Consider the following 13969-nt stretch of genomic DNA (forward strand, 5'->3'; position numbering starts at 1 on the left):
ATGATAGCCCCGTTTAACCTTGTGTGTTCCCGCCTTCTAAAGACTGTTTCGTATGTCGCACGTCAAGTATTGGTAGCCTTCGTGATTCTCTTATTTGCGGAGGGCGGTGATGTAGGTTACCCCGGCTCTTCTGCAAAATCCTAAACAGAATCGTGAGACCCGAGCGACATTGTATAGAGAGAAGCGGAATCCTAATCAGATTTTCAATTATCAGCAGATCTGAGAAGTCGATCCTTGAATCTCGTGTTCATTGTACTGTGCAGTGATGAAGGTTGAATAAAAATGTTTTTGCCTTGCTATTAGGGTCACAGCTGTTTCCCTGTAGTCTGACCACTTGTGTTTCTTAAATTTAAATACAGAGGTGAACTTCGAAGGTCTTGTCTTCCGTGCGTTTCGAATTAATGATATGAATTTCTCAGTCCTCTGGATGAAATTTACTTTTAATCTCTTGCTGGAAAGTTATTAAATACAAAATTTCGTATAAGTCTTAGAATTGACCTTTTTATGTAAGAAGTGCAGGTGTGGTAGGATTGAAACAGTCAGTCGCAGTGGTCACAGTGATTTAATTTTTAAAGGTTTTCTGTAGAGAGACGTTTCTGCCCCAAGAGAAGAGAAGAACATAGCGACATTAATAATAGAAATGGACTAATTGCCAAAGAAAAAGAACAGAACAGTTAATTAAAACAGACTTCTTATAATTGCCAGAATGCTCTATATTCTGCTTCTGTTTATGAGAATACGCAGGACTCTTCGATTTCTAGACCGAAAAGAAAGGTCTCAAGCTTTTCATTCGAGGAAGAAGATATATTGCATCACTGTGAAACTTTTTCCTGTCCGTATTTCCTCGTCAACGGGAAATGACTCTTGGGTCATCTTGTGACATTGGCGCTAAATCTCTAAACAAGTGGCATTTCGCAGACTGCCTTAAAGACGCAGTGTCAGGAGAAAAGGGAAAGGCCATTAATATCGAGAATGGCGTTGCAGGGTTAGTGGAAAGGACAATTAGAGAAGGGGGCAATATTTACTTCTGGCCATTATTCAGAATTATCTGTAAACCTTTTATGTCGCCTACGGTAATGGCCAGACCAGCAATAAAAATTGGTTCCAAAGCCCCGGGAGTCGAGGGGAGGGGAGGGGAGGGGCGATCCTATTTGAGATAACTCTGCCGGGGCGAGGTACTAGAAAGCCATTTGAGATAACACTGTTTTAGGGTAATAGGATTGCGTCTGAGATAACACCGCTTGATGAAGTAATGTGCTGTTTGAGATAGGATGGTATTGGCGATAACATGATGAGGTAACTAGTTGCCATTTGAGATAAGTGTTTTAGGATAATAGAATGGCATTGGAGATAACGCTGCCTGATGAGGTATTAGGATGCCATTTTAAATAACACTTTTAGGATAATAGGATGGCATTGGAGTTAACACTGGCTGATGAGGTATTAGGATGCCATTTTAGATAACACTTTCAGGATAATGGGATGGCACAGGAGTTAACACAGCATGATGAGGTAATAGGATGCCATTTGAGATAACACTTTTAGGATAATAGGATGGCATCGTAGATAACGCTGCCTGATGAGGTAATAGGAAGCCATTTGAGATAACACCGTTTTAAGGTAATAGGATGGCATTAGGGATAACACAGCATGATGAGATAATAGGATGCTATTAAAGATTAACACAGTTCTAGGGTAATAGGATGACATTGGAGATTACAGTGCCGGAAGAGACAATAGGATGCTAATTAAGATAACACTGCTGGAACTGGCGATATAACACTGCCTGGTGAGGTTAAAAGAATGCAATTTGAGACAAGCGGCTGACGAGAGGTAACGGATATTGACGTAGAAAAGGTACCTAGCGTTTAGGGCTCCTCTGGTAACTGTGGCTCTGAGGAAATTGACGTAGTAGCAGTATCTGAAAAATTGACAATGCTTGATGAAGTAAAAGTGGCGTATTTGGTAACAGTGCCTGTTCGCAATAGCTAGGATAAAAGCGTTCCAGGCGGTAGCAGACGAAGAAGTAACGGTGCCGAGTAAAGCAACTGCCTGGTTGGTAAGTGCATGGGAACAGCAACTTGACAGGTAACAATGTCTGGTAGCTATGGCTGGCGAGAGAATAGTTCACAGTAGCAGTGACGGTGGGGTGACAGGTGGTGCTGGTGGTGGCACTGCCGAAAGCCCTGAGAACGAGTCCGCGGTGCCAGATAAAGGAGCAGGCAGAGTCGTCCGCCTATTCGATGCCAACAATAACTTTAACCCCGTTTCCCCATAGCGGGCGAGGGTGTGGTTAGCACGCAGGTTCATTAGTTAATGAAAAGTGAGTGATTATTGGAATGCAGCGACATTAATTGAGGGCTCTTCCAGGGGCTTTTTTTATTTTTCATCCCGTTTCCATGACCCACGCCACTTCCTCTATTAAGCTAATGGCTCTCTATTACACCTTAACTTGATTATATTTTGATTGATGGATTTGGCTTATAAGTTTCCATCACGGCAATTGTTTGGTTGTTTGGGGGGATTTGGAGGGCGTTGACTTGAATGTGTTCTTGAATAGCTTGAGTTTTTAATGCCTTCTTTTAGGGGCCCTCATCTCTTGTGTTCCTGGACGTTCAGTGCGTAGAAGGTATTCGTTGTGGATCATGGTACAGACATTGTTAGTTTCAACAAAACAAAAAAATAATAATAGTAATTCCATACAGAGGAAAGGAATGGAAACTACGAAATTACGGAGGGAACGTAATTCAGTTCTGGAAGGAACCCACAAATGCTGTTATTGTTTTGAGAGCTGGAGGAGTCGAATGTATTTTTGTTATTTTATTCTGACATGAAGATAGAAAGAAATTAAATTGACACACATCGGTTCTGTCATTGTCATCTACAGTTTACCGGAAACTGGTGCAGAGGGACTGAGTGAATGCGTATCGCAATGGAATCGTAACAGGAATAATCTTAAAACCTCTCAACCTTTCTGCCGGGCCGCCCTCTTTCAGGAGACATTTCATTTCCCAGCGTCGATTCTTACACCGCAGTGCGGATCGTCATGAAATTGTCGCAGCAGAAGGTATCATAGCGGTGTTTCGTTTTGATATTCGTTTCTTTTGTTCAAGTGTTAATTTCGAAGTGGAGAGGCGAGTATCTCTATAAGCGTTATTCTTGTTGCGGCTGTTGATATGGTAATGTGGTTTGAGTTAAGCATGGAGGTTGTGTTAATGGAATAAGTAATTAGTTGTGAGAGGTATGCTATTCAATTGCGTTCTTAATCCCTGTCGGGTGTGTGTTATTGGCAAGCCAGTTTCCACGTATGTTTAATGTATGCCCGATTTTCCTTTTTTTTTTTTTTTTTCATTTTCTTGACCCATAAAATTTCTTGAGTGCCCTTTCGTTCCTCCGCACTCCAGGGGTATCAGAAAGCTTTAATGTGCACGGAACGAGTTTCTGAAGCTATTCTTGCAATTGACACGCAGTGGTTTCTGAAGCTGTTCTGGCAGTTGACGCGCAATGGCTTTAAAGCTAGTCTTGCAATTGACGCGCAGTGGCTTCTGAAGCTGTTCTTGCAATTGGCGCTCATTGGCTTCTGTAGCTATATTTGCAATTGACGCGCAGTGGTTTCTGAAGCTGTTCTTGCAATTGACGTGCAATGGCTTCTGAAGCTGTCCTTGCAATTGACGCGCAATGGCTTCTGAAGCTATTCTTGCAATTGACACGCAGTGGCTACTGGAGCTGTTCCTGCAATTGACGCACAATGGCTTCTGAAGCTCTTCTTCCAATTGACGCGCAATAATGGCTTCTAAAGCTGCTCTTGCAATTGACGCGCAATAATGGCTTCTCAAGCTGTTCTTGCAATTGACGCGCAATGGCGTTGAAGACCTGCGGGAGAAAAGTCTTTCATTCTACCTGAGAGTCGTTTCCGATCGGAATCCATTGCTGACCACGCCCTAAACCACCTCCATTACCATAATCATAACGCCACGCCCATTATTATAATGGTCACGCCGAATGCCACCACCTTCCCCTTGTACCCTCTTTCCTTCACACGAACTTTACTCGAATCCTTCTCCTCCTCCTCCTCCTCCTCCTCCTCCTCCTCCTCTTCGAGTCTTGATTGACTCCTGACAGCACCCCCTTTTGCGGGGGAGAATGGGTGGAGGGGTTTGGAATATACTATCAGAGACCCCATCTTTCCCCTGCGGGTGGGGAAAGGAATCTTTTGGTGGTGTAATTCTAAAAGCGAGAGTAAAAAGACGCGTAGACGTGAAAGCGTAATTATTTGGCAATTGGAGGGACTTGCAATCAGCGATACAGAGTCTGGGAACCGGGCAATCTGGTTAATATAGGCTTTCTAGAGATGAATGCTCCAGCGGCCGCTGCGTTCTTTTGCAGTTACGTGAAACATTTCAGAAATCCGCCGAATACGTTCTTTATTCCATTAAGCAAATGGAAAACATAGCTATACGTTTTATGAGATAATTAATTTTGAGATTATATATATATATATATATATATATATATATATATATATATATATATATATATATATATATATATATATATATATATATATGGATGAAAAACTTCCGCGGCAACTGCTTCATACTCTTGCCTAGAAGGCTCACCATCAGCGCGTCAGCCCTTACACCCGGCATTGTTCACTTTCCCATTGCACGCACTCTCTTGCTTCCTGACTGTTGAGTCAGGAGTACCACTTTTCTTTGTCTTCCTCACAACGCTTCAGATTTGTATACTCTTCTGATCAACCCACTGTTCTCCTCCATTCTTTCCAGATAACAGAACCATCTGAAAACTGGTAGAGGACAGGAGGTCGATAAGAGGAGTGTACAAATCTTGAAGCGTGTCTTACCCTTTCAGTTCTCAGCAAAGCACAGATGTACGTAAACAGCTTGTATATTAATAGCTTCCACCGCCTTTCATTCGCCTTCTGCATCTACAAATGTATGACATTTTACGTAAAGGGTTTTCGCTTTCCGTTAGTTCGTCGTCCTTGTAAAAGCTTTCGTTGCAAGGGAAATTCGTTCTGGTAACTTTGTTTTATATATATATATATATATATATATATATATATATATATATATATATATATATATATATATATATATATATATTGACTTTCCGTAACTGCCTGTGATCGAGCAGTGCACAAAGCCTCCTGAAGGACTTTGTTTTGATGCGTTTTGGTGATAACCACTTCTGGTCACGTGGGAGGCGCCGCTTGTTATTCCCCCAGTATCTTACCGGCATTAGGCACGGCCGTAGTTGGGCACTGACGCTTATTTTTATGGTAGTGGGTATGAGGCTGGGCATTTGTTTAGTTCTGTGAGCTCTCTCTCTCTCTCTCTCTCTCATCTGCAACGCGTAGGTTTACTACCAGTAGCTAAATAATGTAGTTATTATTATTATTATTATTATTATTATTATTATTATTATTATTAGCAGCAGCAGTAGTATTTACTAAGTGCTTTAAAAAATCCAGTGTAACTCACCTCTTGACTCTACTAGGATGCCCCCAGGGGCTTGTTTGGAAAATAGGGGGTGAACATGGAGCAAGTCAAAGAAGTGGCAGAACAAGGGGAGCCAAGACCCAAGGGAACGGATGAAAAGGAAAAGTTTGAAAGCGGTGCAGCTGAGGCCGAAAGGATGGGAACTTCACACAAGCTTCAGTTGAGTACGCTGTAGGCGGTAGCTTAAGCCCGTGCGGGGGATGCTGACGTCATGCAAGCGCTTTAATTCATGGGAATGGGACCAGGTCGCTTCCCTGTCGTCCGTGATCGAATCCAGAAATTGACGGTTTTGGAGCGAACTTTTTACTACGAGGAAAAGGAAGAGAGAGAGAGAGAGAGAGAGGTTCTGTCTTGATTTGCATTAATAGCATTTTGAATGGTGGACTCTATAGTCTTTGGAGACTGTATGAAGCCTTTGTAATAAATTGCAACACATGACAAGTGATTCAGTGACATGGGTAACAGATCTCTCTCTCTCTCTCTCTCTCTCTCTCTCTCTCTCTCTCTCTCTCTCTCTCTCTGTGAGGTTCTTTGATGAAGGTCTTCCGAGCTTTCGTAAAAGGTTTTACTGCAGAATACACCGCCAGTGGTTTTCTATGAATAAATCTTTTATCGGGGTCTTTTTATGGCGGAGCTGAGGAACTTAACAACCCGTGATTTTTCGGTCTGCTCTTTAGGAAATTATTATTATTATTATTATTATTATTATTATTATTATTATTATTATTATTATTATTATTATTATTATTATTATAGGATAGGAGTAGTGGTTTCTCAGAAACTAAAAATCAATTTTTTCCCGTAATTATTCAGGTCGGTTATTTAATAAACAAAACTGCGTCCCTGTGATCGAGTATTTCTTAAAGACAGGGGCCTAATGCTTTTCAAGTTGCCTTGGTCTAGATTCAGCGCCTTGGAAATTGTTTTGCAAGGAAATGCAAAAGCAAAATTTGGTGAACCGTCATCCATTCAATGTCAATGAAGATAAAAAAAAAAATCCAAGTAAAAGTCACGACCAGGAAATCGCAATACTGTCGAGAAATCCGAAGTGTAATAAGAACGCGGAGGAAAGTTGATAATTTCAGCGTGAAGGACGCTCGGAGGAAAGTTAAAATTGGGGAGCTTGAGATGCACAACAGAGGGCAACACCGTCGTCTGGTACAGACGGAAGAAGAGGAGAAAGAAGAAGAAGAAGACCTTCAGGAGATGAAACCGAATTGCTGAAGAAAGTGATCTTGTAGTCTTCCTAATATTCCCTTTTCTTCTCCTTCCTCCTCTCCCTAAAGTTTTATGACATCCGACAAGGTGGTTATGTATTGCCTTTCCTTATTTTTTGGGGGAACTGGTCTTTTGTGGGTTGAGGGCAGGTCGATTGATAGATCGCTCCAAGTTCTAAAGAAATGTAACTTTTTAACTTCTCTTTCCTTACAACATTGGCCTCAGGTTAAAAATTTACTCAATAATAACTTTAATGACGTTGATGAAGGCCTGCGCGTAATTACGTACTTTTCTTAACTTGTAGAAGGTATTCAAGTTTATTTATAAAAATAACATTAATATTTTCTCTTGAACATGCTGTGTATATTGACGTAAAGAAAATAGGAACGGTGACAGTTGGCGTCACCGTCTACAGTGACATTATATATATATATATATATATATATATATATATATATATATATATATATATATATATATATATATATATTATATATATATATATATTGTGTGTATATATATATGTGTATATGTGTATATATATATATATATATATATATATATATATATATACACACACACACATACATACAATTATCCCTTCTGAGTGAACATGATAGAAATAATCAACACACTATCACGTGTGGAACTTAAATAAATTTCTGGAACCTGAGTGCCATTGCACCCAAGGAATTACCTGGGCAAGCTAACTGCTTGCATACCAGCGTGTTTTCCCCTGGTATGCAAGCACTTTGCTTGTCCAGGTAATTCCTTCTTGCATACCAGCGTGTTTTCCCCTGGTGTGCAAGCAGTTAGCTTGCCCAGGCAATTCCTTGGGTGCAGTGGCAATCAGGTTCCAGCTCTTATTATGACTTGTATGGGCTAGTGGACAGCGCCCTTGCCTTTCAATTGAAAGACCTGGGTTCGATCCTGATGTGAGTCAGAAATTTATATGTATAAATATACACACATTAATTTCGTAAGTCACCCAGTCAGTTAATATGTGTGGGTGCCTTGAAGTGAAAATATGACACTGGCACAAACAAACTTGTTCAGCAAGACGGAATATCGAAGAAGCATCAATTCCGCAAACCAGAAGCCTGCCAATTACTACAGTTCAGGTCGGGTGATTGCGGGAACCCTTGTCACGTACTGGCTTATCCCCACCAATATTCGTCTTGATGAAAGGGAAAACCTCAGAAGAGAGAGCAGTCACTTTAGAAAGCTCTGGAGCCCCTTTGTGACTTTCGAGTCTTGGAAAGTAATTAGGTGTCTTAAGCTTTTTCTTCCACGACAGCCCGTTCTTCTTAAACCTTAGGTTCTTAAACCTTAGAAAATAGGCAGGAGGAGGTTGATGAGGACCACCCTTCATTACCACTGCCTCTTCATTATCTCTTGCGTTATGGTCTCTGGTGGAGTGGAGGGGCCCCTTGTCCGAACACCCACCCCCCACACACTCTCTCTCTCTCTCTCTCTCTGTAGACGTTTGCAGAGCTCTAAAGTGGATTAAAATCGTTGCTGGATGCAGATTGAAAGTCTCTCTCTCTCTCTCTCTCTCTCTCTCTCTCTCTCTCTCTCTCTCTCTCTCTCTCTCTCTCTCTTCCTGCTGTTTGTAAAATCTTCTGACTGGCTAGCAGATGCAATTTGAAATTGTTTTGCAAAGCTCAGATAAGTGAAAATCTGACTAGCAGATGCAATTTGAAATTCTCTCTCTCTCTCTCTCTCTCTCTCTCTCTCTCTCTCTCTCTCTCTCTCTCTCTCTCTCCTTCCTGCTGTTTGTAAAGCTCTAAAGTGGATTAAAATTGTTGCTAGATGCAAATTGAAAGAGTCTCTCTCTCTCTCTCTCATGAATGAAACCTTCCGTCTGGTCGTCAGAATGAGACAGTTTGAGTAATAATCTGACATCAACAGAACCATTGCTAAGCCAATTTAGTTGTGTGTTTGAAAGGACAAAGGAGTTTAGAACAAAGCTTCCCGAAAGTGCTGCTACGCGAGTTTAGTTGTTTGACTTGTGCTTTTATCGTATTTATGCCTGAAGGTTACCCAGATTTTCATTGCAGTGGCGTACAAAGCCTTTTCTCTGTTTTCGCTATTTAGACCTTTTATTTTATTTATTTATTTTTTTGTTTCTTTGTTTGGGAAGAATCCTCTTACACGATTAATCATCGTTTCCTGCAGTGGAGAAAACAAAAGCAGTGGAAGAATACGGTGGCTGTAGTAGTATTAAAGTAGTTTAACCGGACCACTGATCTGACTTTCAGCCCTCATAGGGCTGGCCCGAAGGATTAGATTACAATACCAGGTCTAGGCCTGAGGCCAAGCACTGGGACCCAAGAGGTCATTCAGTACGATGATTAATTAAAATGAAGTTAAAAACTGCACAAAGGCACATGTTCTCGTACTGTAACAAATACACACAATAAATACATTTACTCATGCTTCCACACTAAAAAGGTATATTAAAATTCAGAATAAGTAATATTTAAAAAAAAAAATTTCATTTCAATCCTACAAATGCTATAAGGGTTTTCGTTTTGGTGTTGTTTTGTGAAGGGTTGTTTTAATGTAAGTGGGTAACTGGTTTTACATTTAGCATGGTTTTGCTGAGGCGAATGTGTCCATGTGTCCTTTTCTATTGTTATAAATCCGAAACTCAAATAAACGAAGTCAGCAGTAAGTTGGTGCAAATTTTGGAGATCATCTTTCCAAAGAACCAGTGCATTCTGTACAGATCAGGTGTTCAAACGGCCCTCGCAAAGCAGGCTCCCGAACTCACTTTAGGATAGGTGGTAGAATAACAAAACCGTTGATATTTTGGTTGGATTCTTTTTCTTGATTGTTTTTTTAGGAGAATCGTGTTCTTCAGAGAGGCACGGGCCCTGCTTGTCAGTGAGGAACCTGTGCTACAGGTCTTTAAAGGGAGCTAAATCAGTTTTGTTTTTTATACAGTTGTGCCCAGTTTTACGAAACGGTTTTGGATACTTGGAAAATTATGACTACAAAAACTGCAACTGCTACAGTAGTCAAGACGAAAAAGGCTGGAAGATTGTCGTCTTGAAATCAAATTTGAATGAATAGCCTCTGTTACTGTTAATGAATCTCAATTGGGGGTCCATTCAGCAGACGGCGGCCATCAGTTTAATGAGAAGAGAGATTGAGAGTTTGCCGATTCCTCAGGCTTATAGCCTGCGCCTTCATAGGTAGAAAACTTTTCGTCAGAACCTAAAGAAGACGATTAGTTACTTTCGCCGGGTGATTTTTCTCGGGATTTGATTAGAGGCCGACGAAGCCCATTACCATTAATTATAAAATCCATTGATTTGTTCGGAATGGTCCGGTTGAGGAGGAGTGAAGAATGGTTCTCAGTCATCCTACGCTTTTGCGTCCCCTCCCCTTCCCCCTCCCCCTCCCCCTCCCTTTCTCCCTCCCCTGCCCCCTAATCATCTCCGTCATTATGATGTGTGGCATTGACTCAATTAATGAATCCCATTCAAAATCCCCTACTGTGCAAATTCTCTCTCTCTCTCTCTCTCTCTCTCTCTCTCTCTCTCTCTCTCTCTCTCTCTCTCTCTCTCTCTCTGCCGTATCTGTTTAGGACTACGCAATTCCCTCATAAATGACGTCCGATCCTCACCCAAACGTAGGTAATATCATTATCAGCAACTTAAGGTGTCTGTGTGAATTTTTTTTTTTGGCTGCGACATAGTTCCAGGGCCGGAGGATATCAGAGGAGATCGCCCATGAAAGGGAAGTGTCTCCACCCGAATGAATTAGCGTGAGTTTGTGTGTATATATATGTTGGGCAGGAGGCTGTTTGGTATGGTACTGCATCTTTAAGACAGAGTGGTATGGTATCCTGGCCCGGGGGACACCTGTTAGGTGGGGGGGTTCCTCTTTCCCCCAAACCTCTCTTTCCATCATGATTCACCCCTCCCTTTCTTTGCTCTCTCTCTCTCTCTCTCTCTCTCTCTCTCTCTCTCTCTCTCTCTCTTTATAGAAGCATCTCCTCTCTTTCTCAAAATGTTGCAGTCATTCATTCGTTTGGCGTGCTTCCATTTATTTCATTTTCAAGCTTTCGTTTTGTTCGTGGTAGGCGTTAGTTTTTCTGTCAGTGAATTGGTTTCTAATGATCTCGGCTGTCGTCTACCTTCGTATCTTTAGACGTGACTTTTGCCACAAGGTGGGTGTGAGAGAGAGAGAGAGAGAGAGAGAGAGAGAGAGAGAGAGAGAGAGAATATCACTCTTTCTTTGGTTATGTTTTCGTAGCGAGTGTGTTTTGAGATTTTATTCTCGTGTAATGTGAATAAATGCAGTCAAGCCCTTTTGACGGGGCGTTTGAGTACGTAGGAATTGTCTGGCTTCCTCTCTCTCTCTCTCTCTCTCTCTCTCTCTCTCTCTCTCTCTCTCTCTCTCTCTCAAAATGCTGTGGTGGTTACACTCTCAGGCTCTACCCCACTCGTGATTTTTTCTTTCCTGTGCATCTAGACCGCTTTTCGTAGAATTCTGAAAACGTTTTATATTCCATATGAGTACTTTTTAAAATGTTGCCAGTGTTCCTTGGTCTTTTAGACTAACCTTTATATCAGGGAAGTTCGCTATTCCCGTTTTTTTTATTTTTTTTTATTTCCTGATTGAGCCTTTTCTCTGTTGAATCTCTGTATGCGCGTGTGTGAGACGCCATTTTATCCAATAAATCTTTTACCCCAGAAATTCACCTGCATTTACCTACAGCGGCTCCAGTTGGCGTTAATTCCAGGTTTCTTAAAACTTCTGCAAGAATTAGATTGCAGTAAAGTCTTACAGATACGAAACGTTTTATCGTTGTTTATTGATTTTGCGAAACGTCAGTGACTTCATTTTTTATGGCTGCGATTGTTGCCTGATAATTGTATGGAGGAGTTGAGAAGGGTCTGGGATAGAATGACGAAGATCTCTCGATAGGTTGGGTTTTCGGGAGGGTGGGCGATTTACTTATGTCATACAGTGGTTAGTGTATTGTCTTATTTTATCATTCAATCAGTGGTTACAAGTGTAATGTCTTATTTTATCATTCAGTCAGTGGTTACAAGTGTAGTGTCTTAGTTTGTCATTCAATCAGTGGTTACAAGTGTAATGTCTTAGTTTGTCATTCAGTCAGTGGTTACACGTGTAATGCCTTATGTTATCATTCAGTCAATGGTTACACATGTAATGTCTTATTTTATCATTCAGTCAGTGGTTACACGTGTAATGTCTTATTTTATCTTTCAATCAGTGGTTACACTTGTAATGTCTTATTTTATCATTCAATCAATGGTTACACGTGTAATGTCTTATTTTATTATTCAGTCCATGGTTACACGTGTAATGTCTTATGTTATCATTCAATCAGTGGTTACACGTGTAATGTCTTATTTTATCATTCAATCAGTGGTTACAAGTGTAATGTCTTATTTTATCATTCAATCAGTGGTTACACGTGTTTTACAATAGGTTCACTTCTTCGTGCAGTCAGATTCTGATGAACTATAGCGTATGTTCTCTACTCATATTCATAGATCATTCTTTTTATTTACCATTTTCCTCGGCCGCTTGTGTAAAATCATTATTAAGCTTCATAGTTATTGTGCTGGAGCAAAATGGAAATGCTATTGTTTGCAGGTTTATATGGGTAAAATATGGTTTAACTTTCCACAGAAGTTTACAAATTTTTTTTTCAAGAGAGTTTCCAGTATACCAGCGACAGTTAACTTCGTACAGCAGTGTAGGTTTTATCTTTTTGGTTCATTTTCTGTATTTTAAAATAAGGCAACTGAAATTGACTAATGCATCTTCAGTATTTTATTTATAGCATTGCTCCTTACAAGCTTGTAAACTCATTTGTTTAACAAGGTTTTTTTTTTTTTCAGTCGGTCAGATCATTAGCTTCCTCTCTCAGCGCCTACGCTCGAACGGAAGATCAGACAAGTTGGAAGAGAATTTATATATATATTATATATATATATATATATATATATATATATATATATATATATATATATATATATATATATATATATATATATATATATATATATATATATATATATATCTGCAGTTAGATATTCAGTTGCGTGTAATTATGGTATACATATATTTTTTTTCATTTTCCGCAGTTCTTTTTGTTTTAAGATCATTTTCAATGAGTATTTTTGCGTAAGTGGAAATTGTGTTACATACCTCTGAGAAAAAGTGAAGAAAATTGTATTAGCTTGAAAATTACCCATTTTGAAGTTAATTTACGCACTGTTAGTCAAAGCTGAAAAAGCTGATCGGAAAGCTTTTTTTTTTTATTGCTTTTGTAACCAGCTTGTCACCGTAGGAATATTAATAAGATCGTCGATTTCCTGGAAGGAGTTAGAACGTTCTCGGTCGTTTCCTCGGAATTAAAATCTTTTTAAAGTTCTCCGTGGTACTTGCTCGAGAAGAGCTGATTGGCTAGTAAATTGGCTATTTACTTATGTCACGTATCCATTTTATCGTGTAATTCGCCGAATATCATTCAAGTGTTAAGATCACATTAATCTCAAAAGTTAAAACTGCCGTTTTTCACCCTTCTACTTAACTTCGATTTAGTTTGTAAGTTTTTAAATCCAACCTTAAACGCGTTTAGTTGCATGGAGAAACGTTGGGTTCCAGATGAAATATTAAGGTTTAATAATATCACTGACCGTATTGTTAACTTCATTTGCAGTGCAGAGCAGTTCTTACCAGAAGGAGGTCGGAATCACCCCGAACTGCCCTTCTTAAAGAGGATAGTATTGGCTCTGAAAACAAACGCAGTTAGAAGATTAAAATCATAGGAAGCTCTGGAAGGAAAAGGAACATTCACAAATAAATAGATACAGACATTCACCGTGTGCTACTTGACATCCACAACAGCCTATAAAACGTATGATTTTCCCCGTAATAAATTTACCATCAGGATCGTATCTCTGCAGATGATCTCTTCAAGCGCCATTTGACCCACTCGAGGCGTTTTCAAAGTGAGCTCACTGTAAAAGGGATTTTGGAGACTCGTCCGGGAAAGCACTACACATATTTTTCGACCGGATTTTTAATGAGGGAATCTCGACCTTGAGCTGCTCCTCACTCGACCCAGCAACGTTGATTGACGGCGCCTGGAGGACTGTTCACTTCTCGACATAGGGGCCCTCGAGATTAATAGGCTTCTCTAATATATTTTGTCATTTCCCTGATATCACGTTGTC

The 13969-nt window shown here is 40.2% G+C and overlaps 1 protein-coding gene across 4 annotated transcripts in view; it reads left to right on the forward strand.

Moving 5' to 3' along the window:
• The window catches only part of Pka-R1 (protein kinase, cAMP-dependent, regulatory subunit type 1), a 178510-nt gene that overhangs the window by 125609 nt on the left and 38932 nt on the right, over positions 1–13969 (forward strand). Inside the window, exon 1 of one of the 4 annotated variants that reach the window (XM_067087372.1) lies at positions 4792–4891. The exons of the other annotated variants lie outside the window; for them this stretch is intronic. The gene's annotated coding sequence lies outside the window, so the exon portion shown is untranslated. Of the gene's footprint in view, positions 1–4791; positions 4892–13969 lie in introns of those variants that run through there. 4 annotated transcript variants of the gene reach the window in all.

The sequence above is a fragment of the Macrobrachium rosenbergii genome, chromosome 43, assembly GCF_040412425.1.
Source record: "Macrobrachium rosenbergii isolate ZJJX-2024 chromosome 43, ASM4041242v1, whole genome shotgun sequence".
Taxonomy (NCBI): Eukaryota; Metazoa; Arthropoda; class Malacostraca; order Decapoda; family Palaemonidae; genus Macrobrachium; species Macrobrachium rosenbergii.